This window comes from Benincasa hispida, chromosome 9 (genome assembly GCF_027475165.1).
Source record: "Benincasa hispida cultivar pf3 chromosome 9, pf3_genome.v1.1, whole genome shotgun sequence".
Taxonomy (NCBI): domain Eukaryota; kingdom Viridiplantae; phylum Streptophyta; class Magnoliopsida; order Cucurbitales; family Cucurbitaceae; genus Benincasa; species Benincasa hispida.
Genome location: NC_143486.1, coordinates 89,770,491 through 89,787,315, shown reverse-complemented (window position 1 = coordinate 89,787,315; position 16,825 = coordinate 89,770,491).

Here is a 16,825-nt window from a genome sequence, read left to right as displayed (position 1 = left end):
ATTATCATATTCATCATCACTTCTCTGTTCTCCACCATACATTCATCGTCCATCTCTCTTATCATGTGTAACTATTCCCCAGGGTAAGGGGGAAGGATTAAGCGAGTAAGTTAATCCTCATTGAAGAAATTAGCTAAGTTTAGCTAATGCATGCTCAACGACATCTTCACCTATGAGAGCAGAAGTGAAGATGTTAATCCTCCTCTTGAAAGAAGGTTGATAGCATGCGTTAACTAAAGCAAGAAGTATTTCCAGAGATGGAAGAAACCTTAAATTCGCAACGTTCATCCTTGATTCACCATAGAGATACAGGAATGCTGCTGATCACTGAGAAATGTAAGCCAAGGGAAAGTGGAACCTTAGTTGCGTCCTCGACAGGATTGACGAACTTGTGATGTCTTTTCCCCCAACCCATTCTTTTTCTGACACATTTCACAAGACTTGCCATCGCATTCCATCAGATACTTGCACAACTTCGCAGTTATTCATTTATTTGTTTGTCGCCGCATTTCACTTATTTATTTTTCATCACATTTTACTTTTTCAACACAATTCATTATTATTTTGTTTTCGGTCGCATATATCACATTAATATCGCATTTGTCATCGCAATCCCCGTGTTCGACCTCAGATCACTCTGAGAAACTTGCGGTTGAATTATACTTGGTTCCAGTGTAAGAAACTTGTGACACGCACGTACTACATGAACGCATACTATGAGCACATCTCAGCAGCATCGCATATATTATTTTAGAACGTAGTATCGCATTTATATCGAAAAGCGTGATTTAGCAACACATATCATCATCACACAACATCACATACACATCATCCATTCACCATTTCAATCTTTGCGGCGACATTACATTGCATTACGTTCCGTCCGCCGCAATTTCAATTTCATCCAACAGTCCACGAGGTCCCCCTACTAGCTCGAAAATGGATTAGTTCTAGAATAACGTGATAACGTTCAAATTAGAATCAAATGAAATTGGATAATATATATTTAAATATGATTTAAATATATGAAGATGGTTTTGTGTAAAATAAATTTAGTATTGGATATTAAATTAATTAGAATTATTTAAATTGTTTAAATAATTATTTATTAGTTTTATTAGAAAACAAATTTATGAAATTAATTTGTAAAATTAATAAATTTTGATTTTAGAAATCAAATATGATTTTAAAATAAAATTTGGATTTTGGAAATAGAAATTACACAAAAAGAAAAATGTGACTTTCAACTTCAACTAGTTCACAAAGAACCCACCATCTTCAAGCTTCATTTACTCCAAGCATGAGCTGCATCTCATGCAACAAATCTCTTTGTATGATAGTCTATAATATATTGAAGAGATTGGAGTGAAGTTAAAGTGAATGCAACCGATAGAATTTTAGCTGAAAATTCGGGTAGAAGAAGATGTTCTTCATTGGGTTGCTGCTGTGAGCATTCCTCAAGTTCCCTTTGATTCCAGCTTATTTTGAGTCCCACAATTCAATCTAGAGCACCAAGAGAATAGTAGGGAAGATCTTGTGGTGGTTTGCACAAAGATTTGGAGGAATTAGCAGCTGGAAATCGAGATTTCAACGATTCTTCAAAGGTATGTCTTGAAACCCATTAAATTCTGTTTGAGCATGTTTTCATTTCTACCAAAATTAATTAATTAGAGTGCTTATCGATCCTCGTCACTTCCGCTGCATGTTGGTACCATCCCAACAATTGGTATCAGAGCATCATATAAGCATTCAATTCGGTTTAATTTTTGTTTGGTGGGTGTTTTATATGAGAAATATGAAACTGCTGTACTGATATGGTTTTTTGAGTTTTAGTCTTTTAATTTCGCTTTAATTTCCCATTTAAATTTGTAATTGCTTTTGCTTGATGAGCTTATATGTCTTCCAAAGAGTCTGTAATTTATTTGGAGTCATTAGAGTTGAAATTAAGTTGTAATTCGAAGAAACAAGCGAAGAGGCCGAGTTGCAGATTCCAGATGTTCAGCATCTGTTCATGTCGTCGTTTAGCTCCATGCGTTAGACGATGTGAAGAAAAGCTAAACGATTGTGTAGCTTCCGGCGTTGATCATTTAGGTGTTGTACGTTAGACGATTGTGTACTTGCGGGAGTTGAGCGATGTGTTGTATTACTATGCGATGGCACTATGCGATCGTATAGCATCCGGTGGGAGCTAAACGATAGTGCTACACGATCGTTCACCTATGGTCGGTAGCTAAGTGATGCGTTGAGGTACTAAGCGATAGCACTAAGCGATCGTTTACCTATGCGCGACAGTTGGGCGATGCGTCGAGAGCTATGCGATAGCACTAAGCGATCCCTTACCTTATGCGCGTGCTAAACGATCAAGATGAGGTGCTAGACGATGGCGCTAAGCGATCTTGTAGTAAATTGTCCATGCTAAACGATGGAGCTGCGCGATAGTGTTGGACACTAAACGATTGTGTAGCGTCCTCCGACACTAGATGATGGCACTATGCGATGGAAGGTAGACACTACACAATCGTGTACCTTGATTAGAAGCTATGCGATAGTTGCTAAACGATCATGCAAATACTAAACAATCAGTCAAATGCATGATGATGATTGTCAATGCTAAACGATCAGCCTTAGCGAGATTTTGAGCGAGAGTGAGAGTTGTCGGTTCGACCGGTTCTTTTGAGGTCTGGTCCGATTCAGCCTAAAATAGTTTTTGGCTGGTTCGGTTCAGAATCTACTGGTCCGATTCAGACGGTTCAAGTCTGGTTCAAGCAGTTTGTAGCAGTTCGAGCAGTGTTGAAGCCTTTTTTGTAATAGTTAGGCTTTTGTTTGCTTGTTTTTGCCAAAACTAAAAACATATTAGTCCATGTTTAATTATTATGCATTGGATGTATGTTATAATTAAATAAATCTTGTATGTGCATATAATATGTCATGTAGATTTAAAATCCCACCATAGAAATCATGCAACATGCATTGAAAGTATGTTATAAGTTGTTATAATATATAGTATGCATGTTAGGGTTTCTTGTATTTAATATAAGTGTTATATTAAATGTTGAATGCCTTTATGCATGTTGTGGATGTTTAGCATGTCTAAAGTTTTATAAGTTGTTATAAAATTGGCTTAAGACATTTAAAATCCATAATAAAGAACAACTGCATGCTCACGTAGGTTAACCACTTATTTTAATAATTAAAATAGGTCGTTAAACTTGTAAAACTAGGGTTACAAACTCAACTGGTATATAATCCTATCGAAGGCTGGGGGTATTTAAGTTTACGGTCTATGGAACACCTCTTACCTGGGGATTATGGCCGAATAGTTGAGCATTGGTAACCGGTTTTATGAGTATTTGATAGCTTGTAGAAATACATTGTAGCCTTTTACGTAGAATTATGAGGGTTGATGAGCAAAATATGCGTTGATATTGATAAGAATTCATGTGGAAAAGTGAGCTTGTGTCGATCAGCACTGAAAGTTCCCACTAATCCTATATCATGCGTTATTATGCGTCAAAATGTATATTTTTAGTAGCTATCACATGAATCGATCGCATGTATTGTTCCCAGACCATCGCAAAGTTGATCACTTGCATTGAGCTTTATGAAAACAAGTTCATCGCATGGAATGCTGCAGCTACATAGCGATAGCCATGATAGAAGGTTAATCGCAAAGTGGGTGGAATGTGTTGATACTTCAGAAGAAACATTCACGAACCCATACCTTGGGAGTATCAAAGAGATAAGATGATGATGACATTTCACCTATTGTGTCAATGATGGCAGTGATTAAAAATGGGATTACCAATGTTGTCGGCGTTTGAGCTCTATAAATAGAGCTTTAGAGCCCAAATTTAAAGCATCCCGGTTTTTGCCTTAAGACAGATCCTTGTGATCACAGATGAGAGCATGAGTAGACACTCTTTGAGGATTCTTTACCTCCAAAACCCCTTCCGAGTGACGACCGGAGTTTCGCTGAAGATAGAGCTCGAGAGAGACTTCTCCACCATCCATCCATGGCACCACCGGCAACCTTGACGTACATCTGATGGAAGCAAGAGATTGCCTATATCTTGCCCTCCATCTTTCTTATTATCTCTGTATTGTATTATATTTTGGCTTAAGACATTAATACATTTTGTAATCAATGCATCTCTTTAGTTCCTTCAACACCATCTTCATCATCTTCTTCTTCTTTATCATCTTTTACTTTCATTGCAGTGAGTTAAGTGTATATTGCAAGAGTTATCGCATACTTAATCATGCGGCATAGAGATATGACGCATGTAGTAAACCAAAGAGAGGTGTACATTGAGTCAATCCTCTTTGCTTAGTACGAGGCTATCACAATACTTGTCTATGAGCTTAGTAGCTATAACCAATTGCCCGAGAGGGTAAGTAGTGGAACTCACTAAGCAAAGTAAGCCGTGTTCCTAGAGATAGGAATAACCTTATGCTCAACACAACCATGCATTATAGAGATATAAGCATGAGGCTGACCATCGAGAGATGTGCGATGCGTTATTATGGCAAGTTGGGATTACCCTTACGACCTAGCTTAATGACACGGTGAATTTATCCCCTCCACAATTCTATTTCTTCATGCATCTTATTAAGCGTTAACAGTTGCCGCATCTCTACCAATTATCATAGTTAAACTTCCATTGCTCAATTTGTTTAGTTAGGAGTAGGAGTAGCACATAATCCATTAACTTCTATCTTTTTACTTTTATTCATCGCCTCAAATGCATTACTTCACAAACATTATTGAGTTACAAGTCCCTGTGTTCGACCTTGGATCATCTCGAGAAACTTGCGTTCTCGTTATACTTGGTGAGAAAGCAAGAAAACTTGTGATAGGAACGCATGGTCATCATATACGTGCTTAACGCATATTGCATATTTTCCTATCCAATGCATGCCCATTGATGCATGGAGATTAACGCATAACATAAGACAAGGAAATCTATTTTCCTCTCCCTTTTCCAACCAACAATATTTGTGAGCAATGTGAGGTAATAAAAGGGTTTATCACCTAGACATCGTAGGTTTAATTCCATTTATAAGTGTTATACCTGGATAAACCACATAGACTTAGGGTTATTTTTATTAGCCAGAAAAGAACCTAAGTATAAATTTACCCAAAAATTAGAACACTTCAGTGGTATTCAATAACTTCTATATGATAGAGTTATTAGAAAAAATCAATGGGAGATTAATAACATATACGATATGTTATTTTTAGCTCTTGCGTCCCTAAGAGTTCACAGTCTAGATTTAAGTGGTACTTCGTGTCACCCTAGAAGTGACCTCCATTCGGAAAGTATTTTTTTAGCTTAAATTTAGATTTTGGTGAATAAGGGGAAGTTGTTTGAACAGAAATCAAGTGTACGATTTCAACTACCACGTCTCCACATAGTTCACACCGTGAGATTCATATGACGCTTCGTGTCACCCTGGAAGTGACCTCTATTCGGAAAGTGGATGTATGAGTCAATACCAAGGTGAATGGGGGAAGTAGTTCATAGTAAGTGGGTGAAGGAAATGTGTCAACATATCCTATGGTCTCTTTTGTTAGTTTGGACCGTGAGATTCCTATGTTGCGCCTACTGATTAGCTTTAAGTGGCCCTTTGCTAGTCGTTTAGCGATGGCTATCCCCTCGGAGGGTTGTAACATAGGATTCGGAACAACTCAAGCTCCAAAAATGGATAGGATTTCTTAGGTCCATTTGACCTCTAACGTCTGAAAACTGAGGGTTACATTTACAGAATCATTAAGTGTTAATAATTTTTGACCAAAAGTACCTAAATGACTATTAGAATATGAGTTATTCTAGAGTTTAGACAAGAATGTCTTGTTGTAGTATCGTTGCAAAAGAATAAGCTTGGGTACATTATTAAAATTGCTAAAACTTGATTGGATTTAAAAGCAAATCACTTATAGAATTTGTTTATCATTTTAGAATGACGAGTTCAATAACACAATTGTTGGCATCGGATAAACTCATCGGGGATAACTAAGTGACCTGGAAATCAAATTTGAACATAATACTTGTGATAGATGATTTGCGGTTTATCTTAACTGAGGATTGTTTTCCTATTCCTAGCTCTAACACAAATCGAAATGTTCGGGATGTATATGACAGATGGGTCAGGGCAAATGATAAAACCCGTGTCCTCGCCAACTTATCTGATGTGTTGGCGAAAAAACATGAGGATATGAGTACTGCCAAAGAGATTATGGAATCTCTGCAAGGGATTTTTGGACAACCGTCCTTCACCCTGAAGCATGATGCCATCAAGTATGTTTACAATAGTCGCATGAAAGAGGGGACTAATGTTCGTGAACATTTCTTGGACATGATGGTCCACTTTAATGTGGCAGAAGTAAACAGTGCTGTCATGGATGAGAGAAGTCAAGTTGGTTTTATTCTAGAACCTCTTTTGAAGAGTTTTTTGTAATTATGTACGAATGCATTGATGAATAAAATTGAATACAACTTGACTACTCTGTTGAATTGATAACGGGAAAAAATGTACGTTATCATAGTGCTAAGTTCTTAAACAATGTTGGCTTGCGTTGATAAAACATGTTAAATTGCGTCCAAAAAGCACCACATTCATAATATTGCGATCGCATGCGTTCAACGCATATGAATAGTTGATTTTTGTGTTTTTATACAGATTATGCGTGAACGCAAGGCGGAAATTTCGATCATAGGAAATCATTGGTCGAGCACAACTTCACCGTAAGGCTTTGTGATGATTGTGCTCGCAAACATTTTCTCAAGAAGGATTGCCGCAACTTGGTTAACACAATATGGTGGGTGCATCTGGGTGAAAGGCTAATTAATCGTGATGGGACAAAAAGCTGATGATAGTCGAATCTGAATTAAGTTGACAGCCGATAACGATCACAAGTACATTCATCTTTTCGGTGAAAAATATTCGATGCATCAGTCAGGAATTAAAGCTATCCCATCTGTGCAATCATGAGAGAGAAGCCGCCGTTCACCTTGGATGTTCTATAAATACTAGAGGCATCCTTCAGAAAAGGGGTTCCGCAGTTCAAAATTTCATACTTCAGTTCGCACGTCTTTGTTCATAGTTTTCCTTTCGTTTTAAGGCGAACGCGAGAGAGGAAGGTGGTGCTGATAGATTGTTCCGATAAGCTTGGGAGAGCACCAAAAGCTTCAAGGATAGAGAGAGGGCAGACGCTTGCGGAAGCAGGAACATCTTTGGAACCGAATAGAGATTTACAGTGTAAAAGCCTCGATCAGCAAAGAATTGCTACCAGACTCTCTACCTTTGACTTCCATTGTTATTTTGTACTCCACTCATTTATCGAAATGGAATCTACTTCTCTATATCTGTTCACTCTCTGTTATTTACATATGAGTAGCTAAATCAGTTGAATGGGTTGAGAAGCATTTAGCTAGCACAACTAGGGAATCTTCATCCTATGCGATTATCTTGTATTATGTATGCTTCGTTCGTCCATTAGAGATACTCGGGAGGGTAGTCTAAGGACAGGATCTGGCTTGGGAAGGTCAAGTTAGAATCTAGGTTCGGAAGAGTTAGATTATAACGCATAATTAAGAGATAGGAGCTTAGGAATAAGCACTATTTGTTATCAATGCATCGCATGCATCCTATAAATAGGATATGATTGTATGCGGTCACCTTATCTTTTTGCATTCTACATCATCGCATAGGAAAAGAGTAGAGATTAAGGATAAATTCTATGGACACTTTTGCATTCAAAACATGCATCATAGACTTAGGATCATCACATTTGCATTGGAAAATGACTTGTTGTGCATGGTTGTAGCATAATCACATAGTCTGACGCATTCCCAAGTAACGCTAGCTAAAGATCTTCACAACTCGTTCATCCGCTTACTCAGTGTATCTATCACACAACTGACTTTTCTCAAATCTGCGGCATTTGTTATTTTTTCATTAACACAATCAACAACAAACCAACAATTAATTGAGTTACCGATTATCGAAAAGTTTTCATCAAAATTACTAACACAATCTATTTTCACAAGTCCCTGAGTTCGACCTTGGACTTACCAGGAAACTCAGTGAAATTTACACTTGGATTCTGCTGAGGAAACTTGAGTGCACAACGTAATTTCACCATCGCATATCATCCATAATTCACTTCATAAAATTAAGCATCAATTTCAGGTGAGCTACATGCTTACCAGACAATGTTGAGAACAAAGGGTGGGAGTCAGAAGTAAATGTTACTACTGCTGAGAAGAGAGGAACATCCTCCAAGCCTAATGTTGCCTCCTCTTCGAAGAGTAAGAGTATTCCTGCGAAGAAAGGAAAAGGGAAAGGGAAGAAGAAGCCTGTTGGAAATAAAGGCAAGGATAATGTTACAGAGAAAGGAAAATGTTTCCACTGCAACGAAGAAGGACATTGGAAAAGAAACTGTCCTCAGTATCTTGCTGAGAAGAGAGCAGAGAAAGGTAAACAGGCTAACTTGTCCCTGGGACCGTTTGCTCAGCTTATCCAATGGGAGAAGTTGCTGCTTGATTTTATTATTTTTGTAAAACTTGTAAAGAACAAATTGTATATATTTTTATGATAAATGAAATGTTCATTTTTAAAAATTATGTTTGTTCTAGAAACTTCTGTTAAGAATCAAATTGTTAAAAGCCATTTGTAAATATTTAGATATTTTAATGGTTAGATTAAAGTATAGAAAGTTTAAAGATTTCTAATTCTAACTGTTAACAAAGAGTTATTGAGACAGGTTAGATGCATCTTGCTCAAAGAGTCGAGAGTACCTCGATGTAGTGGGAGGAAAGTGTGCTTCTTGACCATTATTGAGAATAAGATGCATTCTCCATATAGTTTAAAGCCTATTGTATACTAAAAATGTTTACAATGATTATGTCGGCTAAAGTGTTTGAGAATCACCTAGTAGGACTAGGAATACCATATTAATAATCTAAGGCAAGTGGGAGAAATATCGGGTATGAGATATCAAATGGTAAACGAATGGGCATGGGATGCCCTATTTTATTGTATTTCTTGATAAAACTCAGAAAATCAGTCTTATATATCAGATATATAAGTTACCGCTAGAGTTTTAGTCCAAGTGGTGTTTGTTGGGTTTTTTGTCCCAAAACTCGTGGTTTGCAAACAATGGAACTTATTCTGAAAAATTCAATAAGGTGTTATTGAATAGATGTTTTGCTTAATAGAAATCCAATAAACTTGAAAGTTCTTTGACTATTGGATGAGTATTTGAACATCATGTGGAGACATAAAGGTGGATCAGGTTCGAGTAAATAGTCAAAATGATCTATAGTATATGAATAAGGTTGGGTACCTTATTCTAGTAACACTATTAAATGTGTCCTACTTTGTAGTTATTACAAGTTGTAAAGTGCTACAAACGAAGTAATCCTAATTCGTTCATGTTGGGACATGAGGAGTGGGAGTGTCCTTATGCAAAAGGTTTTATACAAGATTGGACCACGAAATTAGTCACTCTTACTTTATAACGCTATTTATTGTTTAAGACTAAATATTTCAAAGCAATGACCTAGGTAACTTGACCTTAATCCTAAGCTAACTATGAACTCCTGTTTATTTGGAATTATTCTTAGATTTTCATAGGTGAGGATTGGCTCAACAGCGCCGGCTCAATAAGCCTTTCATTTCAGGGGTAAGACTGGATAGATAGTTGGAGACATAGGGTGCAAGAAGGAATTCACTCCTACCCGCTTTTAGGGATAGTAGAGATCAAATATGATTTTAAAATAAAAATTGGATTTTGGAAATAGAAATTACACAAAAAGAAAAATGTGATTTTTCAACTTCATCTTCAACTAGCTCACAAAGAACCCACCATCTTCAAGCTTCATTTACTCCATGCATGAGTTGCATCCCATGTAGCAAATCTCTTTTCGTGATAGTTTGCAATATATTGAAGAGACTAGAGTGAAGTTGAAGTGAATGCAACCGATAGAATTTTAGCTGAAAATTCGGGTAGAAGAAGGTGTTCTTCATTGGGTTGCTGTTATGAGCATTCTCCAAGTTTCCTTTGATTCCAGCTTATTTTGAGTCCCACAACTCAATTTAGAGTACCAAAAGAATAGAAGGAAAGATCTTGTGGTGATCTGCATAAAGATTTGGAGGAATTAGCAGCTGAAAATCGAGATTTCAACGGTTCTTCAAAGGTATGTCTTGAAACCCATTAAATTCTGTTTGAGCATGTTTTCATTTCTGCCAAAATTAATCAATTAGAGTGCTTATCAATCCTTGTCGCTTCCGCTGCGTGCTGGTACCATCCCAACAATAAAGTGTTCATTGACATTATTAAAGAATTAATATTTTGAAAATTAGTTTTCAAAAAAATAAAAAGAAAATGGATTTTTCAAAAAGTTGAAAAATCATTTTAATTGGAAAACCCATTTAGTGGGTTTTTCCAATTCTTGGCATTTTGACTCATTTTCCACTCAATTTTCACTCAAATTGATCAAATAGGAGCTGTCTTATTTAAAGGCAATCTGATTACATGAGTCTATTGAATAAAACTCAGAAGCTTCAGCTGAAAAATGGGCATGCAAACAGTGGTATTGCTGAGATTCTTGGTTGAAGAAAAGTTCTTCAACTCCCAGGGTAAACCATGTGTTCATGTCTAAAATTCTCTCTAATCTTAGTTCATTTTGAGTCACACAACTCAATTTAAGGTCCTAGAGAATAGTAGGGAAGATCTTTTGGTGGTCCACAAGCGTTTAGAGTAGTAATTAAAGCTGATTTCGTGGATCAAAGGAGTTCATCAAAGGTATTTCTTAAACCCTTTTCATATTTTATGAACATGCTTAATTTGTTGATAAAATTAATGGGTTAGAGTGCTTAATAATCTTGAATTCTTCTGCTGTTAGCTTGTTACTTCCAATAATTGGTATTAGAGCATGATTTGAGCACCCAATTCGTGTTAATTTTAGCTTGGTGGGTGTTTTTTCTTAAGATGTAAGAAAATAGGGGACTGATATGGTTTTTCTCAGTTTTAGCATTAAATTCTCTTCATTTATGTTGTGATTCTTATAATTGGATCTCTATTGATGAGCCTTTATGTGTGTTTAAGAGTCTGTAAATTTATTAGAGTCAATAGAGTTGAAATTAGATTGTAATTGAAGAGAGAAACAAGGGTGCTCAACATCAGAATTCTGGAGATGAAGCTTCTGCTAGGCAGCATTGCGACGCTGCTCATCTTTCAGCCCATATTTGAAGAAACCAGACCGTGGTGTTGCAACATTGGGATGAAGTGTTGCGACGTTATTCATCCCAATCCAGAAGGCACACACGAGCCCAAACCAGCAGTTCAAGTGAACCGGTTAAACCGGTTCGGGTCAAAGAGGTCCGGTTCAACCCTTTCCAAACTGTTTCAACCCATTTTGATGCTTTGTAGGTCAGTTCGGGTCGGTTTGTGTGGTTCAAAAGTGTTTTTGAGCTGGTTTTGCTGATTATTATAATAATTTAGGCTTTTTGCTTGTTTAAAATGCCAAAATTGGTCCATATTAGTATGTGTTTAATTATTTATGCATGTGACGTATATTATAATTAAATAAATCTTGTATAAGCATATAGTATGCCATGTAGATTTAAAATCCCACCATAGAAAGCATGTTGCATGCATGAAAGTATGTTATAAGGAGTTATAATATATAGTATGCATGTTTAGGGTTTCAAGTGTTTAATATAAGGTGTTATATTAAATCCTAAAATGTTTGATGATTGTTATGATTGCAAAGCATGTCTAAAGTTTTATAAGTTGTTATAAAATTGGGCTAGACATTTAAAATCCATAACAAAGATAAGTTGTATGCTTATGTAGGATGACCAATTGTTTTAATAGTTAAAATAGGTCGTTATCCTGTAAAACTACGGTTGCAAACTCAATTGGTATATAATTCTGTCTAAGGCTAGAGGTACTTAAGTTGACGGTCTATGAAACACCTCCTACCTGGGGATTATGGTCAAATAATTGAGCGTTGTTAACCTGGTTTTATGAGCATACGTGAGTGATGTGAGGTTTTAAAACTTGTTTATCACGTAGACATCATAGGTTAATTCCAAATATAATCGTTATACTTGGAAAATCACTTAAACTTGGGTTGTTTAATTAGCTGAAACATACTTAAGCAAAGATTTACCCAAAAACAAATAGACACGTCAGTGGGAGATTAATAACATATACGTATGTTATTTTTAGCTCTCACGTCCCTAAGAGTTCACACTGTGAGATCCATACGATGCTTCGTGTCACCTTGGGAGTAACCTCCATTCGGAAAGTGTTTGCATGGGTTAATAGCAAGGTGAATAGGGGAAGTAGTTCATAGTAAGTGGGTGAAGGATGTGTATCAACATGTCCTACAGTCTCTTCCATTAGTTTGGACCGTGAGATTCCTATGTTGCACCTGCTTGTCGACTTTATGCGATCTACACTAGTCATTTTTATGGCAACTATCCCCTCGGAGAGTTGTAACATAGGATTCAGAACAACTCAAACTCCAGGAATGGATGAGATTTCTTAGGTCGATTCCCAAACTTACTCTCCAATTCGGTAGCATCGTTGGGACCGCTAACCTCTGAGATCTGAAAAATGGAGGGTTACACATACAAAATTACGAAGTGTTTGTAAGTTCTTGACTGAAAACGATAACTAAATTACTATCGAAATGTGAGTTATTCTAGAGATAATATTTAGTCAAGAATGTATTGTTTTAGTGAAGGAGTATTTGACTGACCCTCTTATTCTGACTCACTATAGCATCGTTGCAAATAAAATAATGAAATTTGGATACATTATTACTTTGCTAAAATTTTATTGGGTTTAAAAGCAATTCACTAATAGATTTTTTTTTTACATTTTCAGAATGACTAGCTCATTAATACAATTGTTGGCTTCTGATAAACTTACTGGGGACAATTATGTTACATGAAAATCAAATCTGAATACGATACTGGTAATAGATGATTTAAGGTTTGTTTTAACTAAGGAATGTCCTCCAAACCCTGGCTCAAACACAAACCGAACTGTTTGGGAAGCATATAACAAGTGGATGAAGGCAAATGAAAAAGCATGAGTCTACATTTTTGCCAGCATATCTAATGTTTTGGCTAAGAAATACTAAAGAGATTATGAAATCTCTACAGGGGATGTTTAGACAACCATCCTTATCCCTTAGACATGATGCCATCAAGTACGTTTATAATCTGTTGCATGAAAGAATGGGCCTCTGTTAGAGAACATGTCCTAGACATGATGGTCCATTTCAATGTGGCAAAAGTAAACAGAGCTGTCATAGACGAGAAAAGTCAGGTTAGTTTTATTCTAGAGTCTCTTCCAAAGAGCTTCTTATAGTTCCCCACCAATGCGATGATGAACAAAATAGAATACAACTTGACCACTCTTCTCAATAAGCTACAAACTTTTCAGTCCCTCTTGAAAACTAAGAGACAGAAAGCAGAGGTAAACGTTGCCACTGCAAATAAAAGAGGATCATCCTCTAATATAAAGTCTAGCTTTGCTTCTTCATCCAAGAATAAAAGTATTCCGGTGAAAAAGAGTAAAGGGAAAAAGAAGACTTCTACTAGTCGCAAAGGCAAGGCCAAAACTACAAATAAAGAAAAATGTTTCTACTGCAGCGAAGACAGGCACTGGAAGAGAAACTGCCCAAAGCACATTACAAAAAAGAGAGCGAGAAAAGCAAAATAAGGAAATTAGTTCCTGAAGATTGCTTGCAGAAGAAGAGATAATTCTCCAAGTTGTGAACAAGGGAGACTATCTCAGAAAAACCAGTGGGAGATCTTGAAGTTGTTATCAGAAAATAGACTTATGTACTTTTAATGTAATGAGAGGTTTTGTATCTATCTTTTGTAAAGAACAAGTTATATAGAAACATCCTTTTGTCATAAATGAAGTGTTCATTAACAAAAGAAATCTTTTGATTGTTCTATAAACAAATTCTATGTTAAAACCAACCAAAGTAAAGACTTTTTAAATATTTAGATATTTAAACATCTGACAAATAAAAGGCAACAGTTTCTTCAAGTACTTATTTTTGGTAAATAAAAATTTGGTCACATAAGTATTAATAAGATTAAGAAGAAGGTTAAAAGTGGTCATCTAAATAAGTTAGAAGACACCCTTTTAAACATATGAATGTCTTATCTTGGAGATAATATGACTAAAAGATTTTTATAAGAAAAAATCTTAAGAGCCAGAGAACTCTTAAAGTTTAAACATTCAGACCTTTATGGTCAAATGAATGTCAAGGCACAAGGAGAGTATGAATATTTCATTAGTTTTAATGATGATTATTCAAAGTACAGTAATATTTACCTAAATTATAAGTTTAAAACACTTGAAAAGTTCAAGGTGTATAAAAACTTGTTAGGTAAAACTTATTAGACACTTTGATAAGATCGAGGTGGAGAGTACATAAAATATGAGATTTCCAAGACTATTTGTTAGAACTTGGAATCCAGTGACAACTCTGTACACCTGTTGCCTGGACATAACAGTATATGAGGAAGAAAAACAGAACCATGTTAAACATGGTTCGGTTGTTAGATGAGCTTTTGCTTTGTTGTCTAAATTGTTTTGGGAATATGTAGTAGTGACTGTTAAATACTTTTTGAACATTATTCCATTAAGAGTGTTTTTGAAACTCCATATGAGATGTGGAGAGGTCATTAGTTGTTTATAATCAGTAAAGAATGTTTACATATTTTAGAAATTTGGGAAATGACCGACACATATGTTAATGTCGAACCCTAAGGAATTGGAACATTGTTCAAATAGTATGCATATCTGTAGGCTACCCAAAAACAATATACTTCATTAACTTAGAAGAAAATTAAGTATTTGTAATTGGCAAATGTTGGTTTATGTAAAGAAGCATACATGAGAGATCATCAATATTGTATCAAATTTCCATAATAGCAAAAGAATATCAATAATAGTTATTGATTATGCTGACCCTGAAACAAGAGTTGTTAAGATAGGTCAGGTGCATATTACTCAAAGAGTTGATAGTGCCTTGATGTAGTGGGAGGGTTGTGTGACAACCTACCTATAACATGAGTTTAGTCGAAACTCGAATCACTAATATTTGATATTGGCGTTAAGAAGCAAAAGGTTGTGGGTATAAGATGCCTTCTCCATTTATTGATAGTTGAAAAGCCCACTGCATACTGATATGTTTACAGCGATCTTCTCAGCTAAAGTGTTCGAAAGTCACCTAGTCAGTCTAGGACTACGGGTCATATAATTTAGGATAAGTGGGAGAAAAACCCATGGGTATATTATACCTATTGAAGGAAAATCATGGATATGTGATGCCCTAGTTTATTGTATTTCTCTCTAAAAACTAAAAAACTTAACATTATGTTTACATATGTTTGTCACCACTAGAGTTTTAGTCCAAGTGGGAGTTTGTTATATTTTATGTCCTAAAACTCGTGGTTTGTAAACAATAAACTTATTTTGTTAATAAAAAAAGATATTATTTATGTTTGATTCAATAAAGTAGTTATTGAATATACAAATTGCTCATTTCGTTTTAGAAATAAATCCAATAAACTAAAGATCCATGGCTAACACATGAATACTTGAACTTTATGTGGAGATATAAAAGTGGATCAAGTTCGAGTAGGTAGCCAAAATGGTCTATAGTACATGGATAAGGCTGGATACCTTATTTTGGGGACACTATTGGATGGGACCCACTTTGTAGATTTTACAAATGTTGTAAAGTGCTACAAATGAAGTGATTCTGATTCATTCATATGGAGACATGAGGAGTAGGGACATCCTACGTAAAGAGTTTGTATAATATCGGACCAAGAAATAAGCCACTCTTACTTTATAGTGTTGTTTACTGTTTAAGACTAATTATTTCAAATGATGACCTAGGTAACTTAACCTTAATTCTGAGCTAACTATGAACTCCTGTTTATTCAGGATTATCCTTATATTTGCATGGGTGAGAGTTGACTCAACAACATCAGTTCAATAAGCCTCCCATTTTAGGGATAAGACTGGGTAGATAGCTGTGGGCATAGGGTGTAAGATGGAACTCACTCCTACTCGCTTTTAGGGATAATAGAGAGGTTGTTCCCTTAAGTGTTGGGTCTGGGTCTTGAACAAAGGGCCCCACACTCTCGTTGATCCGAGAGGGACTTGGTTTGTTGATTGGATCTCGAACTAATTGTTCATTAGAGGATTAGTGGGACTTAAGGAACAAGAGGTAATCTCGGGGGGTAAAACAACCATTAACCAGCCGTTATTACGAACAATTTATGAAGGGTTAACTTACTAATCATGGTTATATCGAGTGGACACAATATATCTACAGTAAGGGGAATGTAACTACTAGGCTTTAGTAAAGTGATCCGGTAGTTAACGAATGATGTTTAATTAGGTTAAAAAGTTTAGCTGGTTAATCTCAGATCGTTGGAACCCATGATTTGTAGGTCCATTTGGTCCCCTTACTAGCTCACAAACGGAATAAACCTTAGAATAGTGTGATGAGTAAAATTGAAACGTTCAAATTTGAATTAGGGGAATTAGTAATTATATACGATATAATTACACGTTTAATTACCGAATTAAACAAAATTGGAGAATCGGATAATATTTAAATATATTTTTAATATTAATTTCATGAATAGAGATTCATGATTGAGGAATTACTAGTTAATTAATTTAATATTTGATATTAAATTAATATAATTAATTATTAATAATTAATTTATATGAAATTAATTAGTGAATTAATTACATATGAAG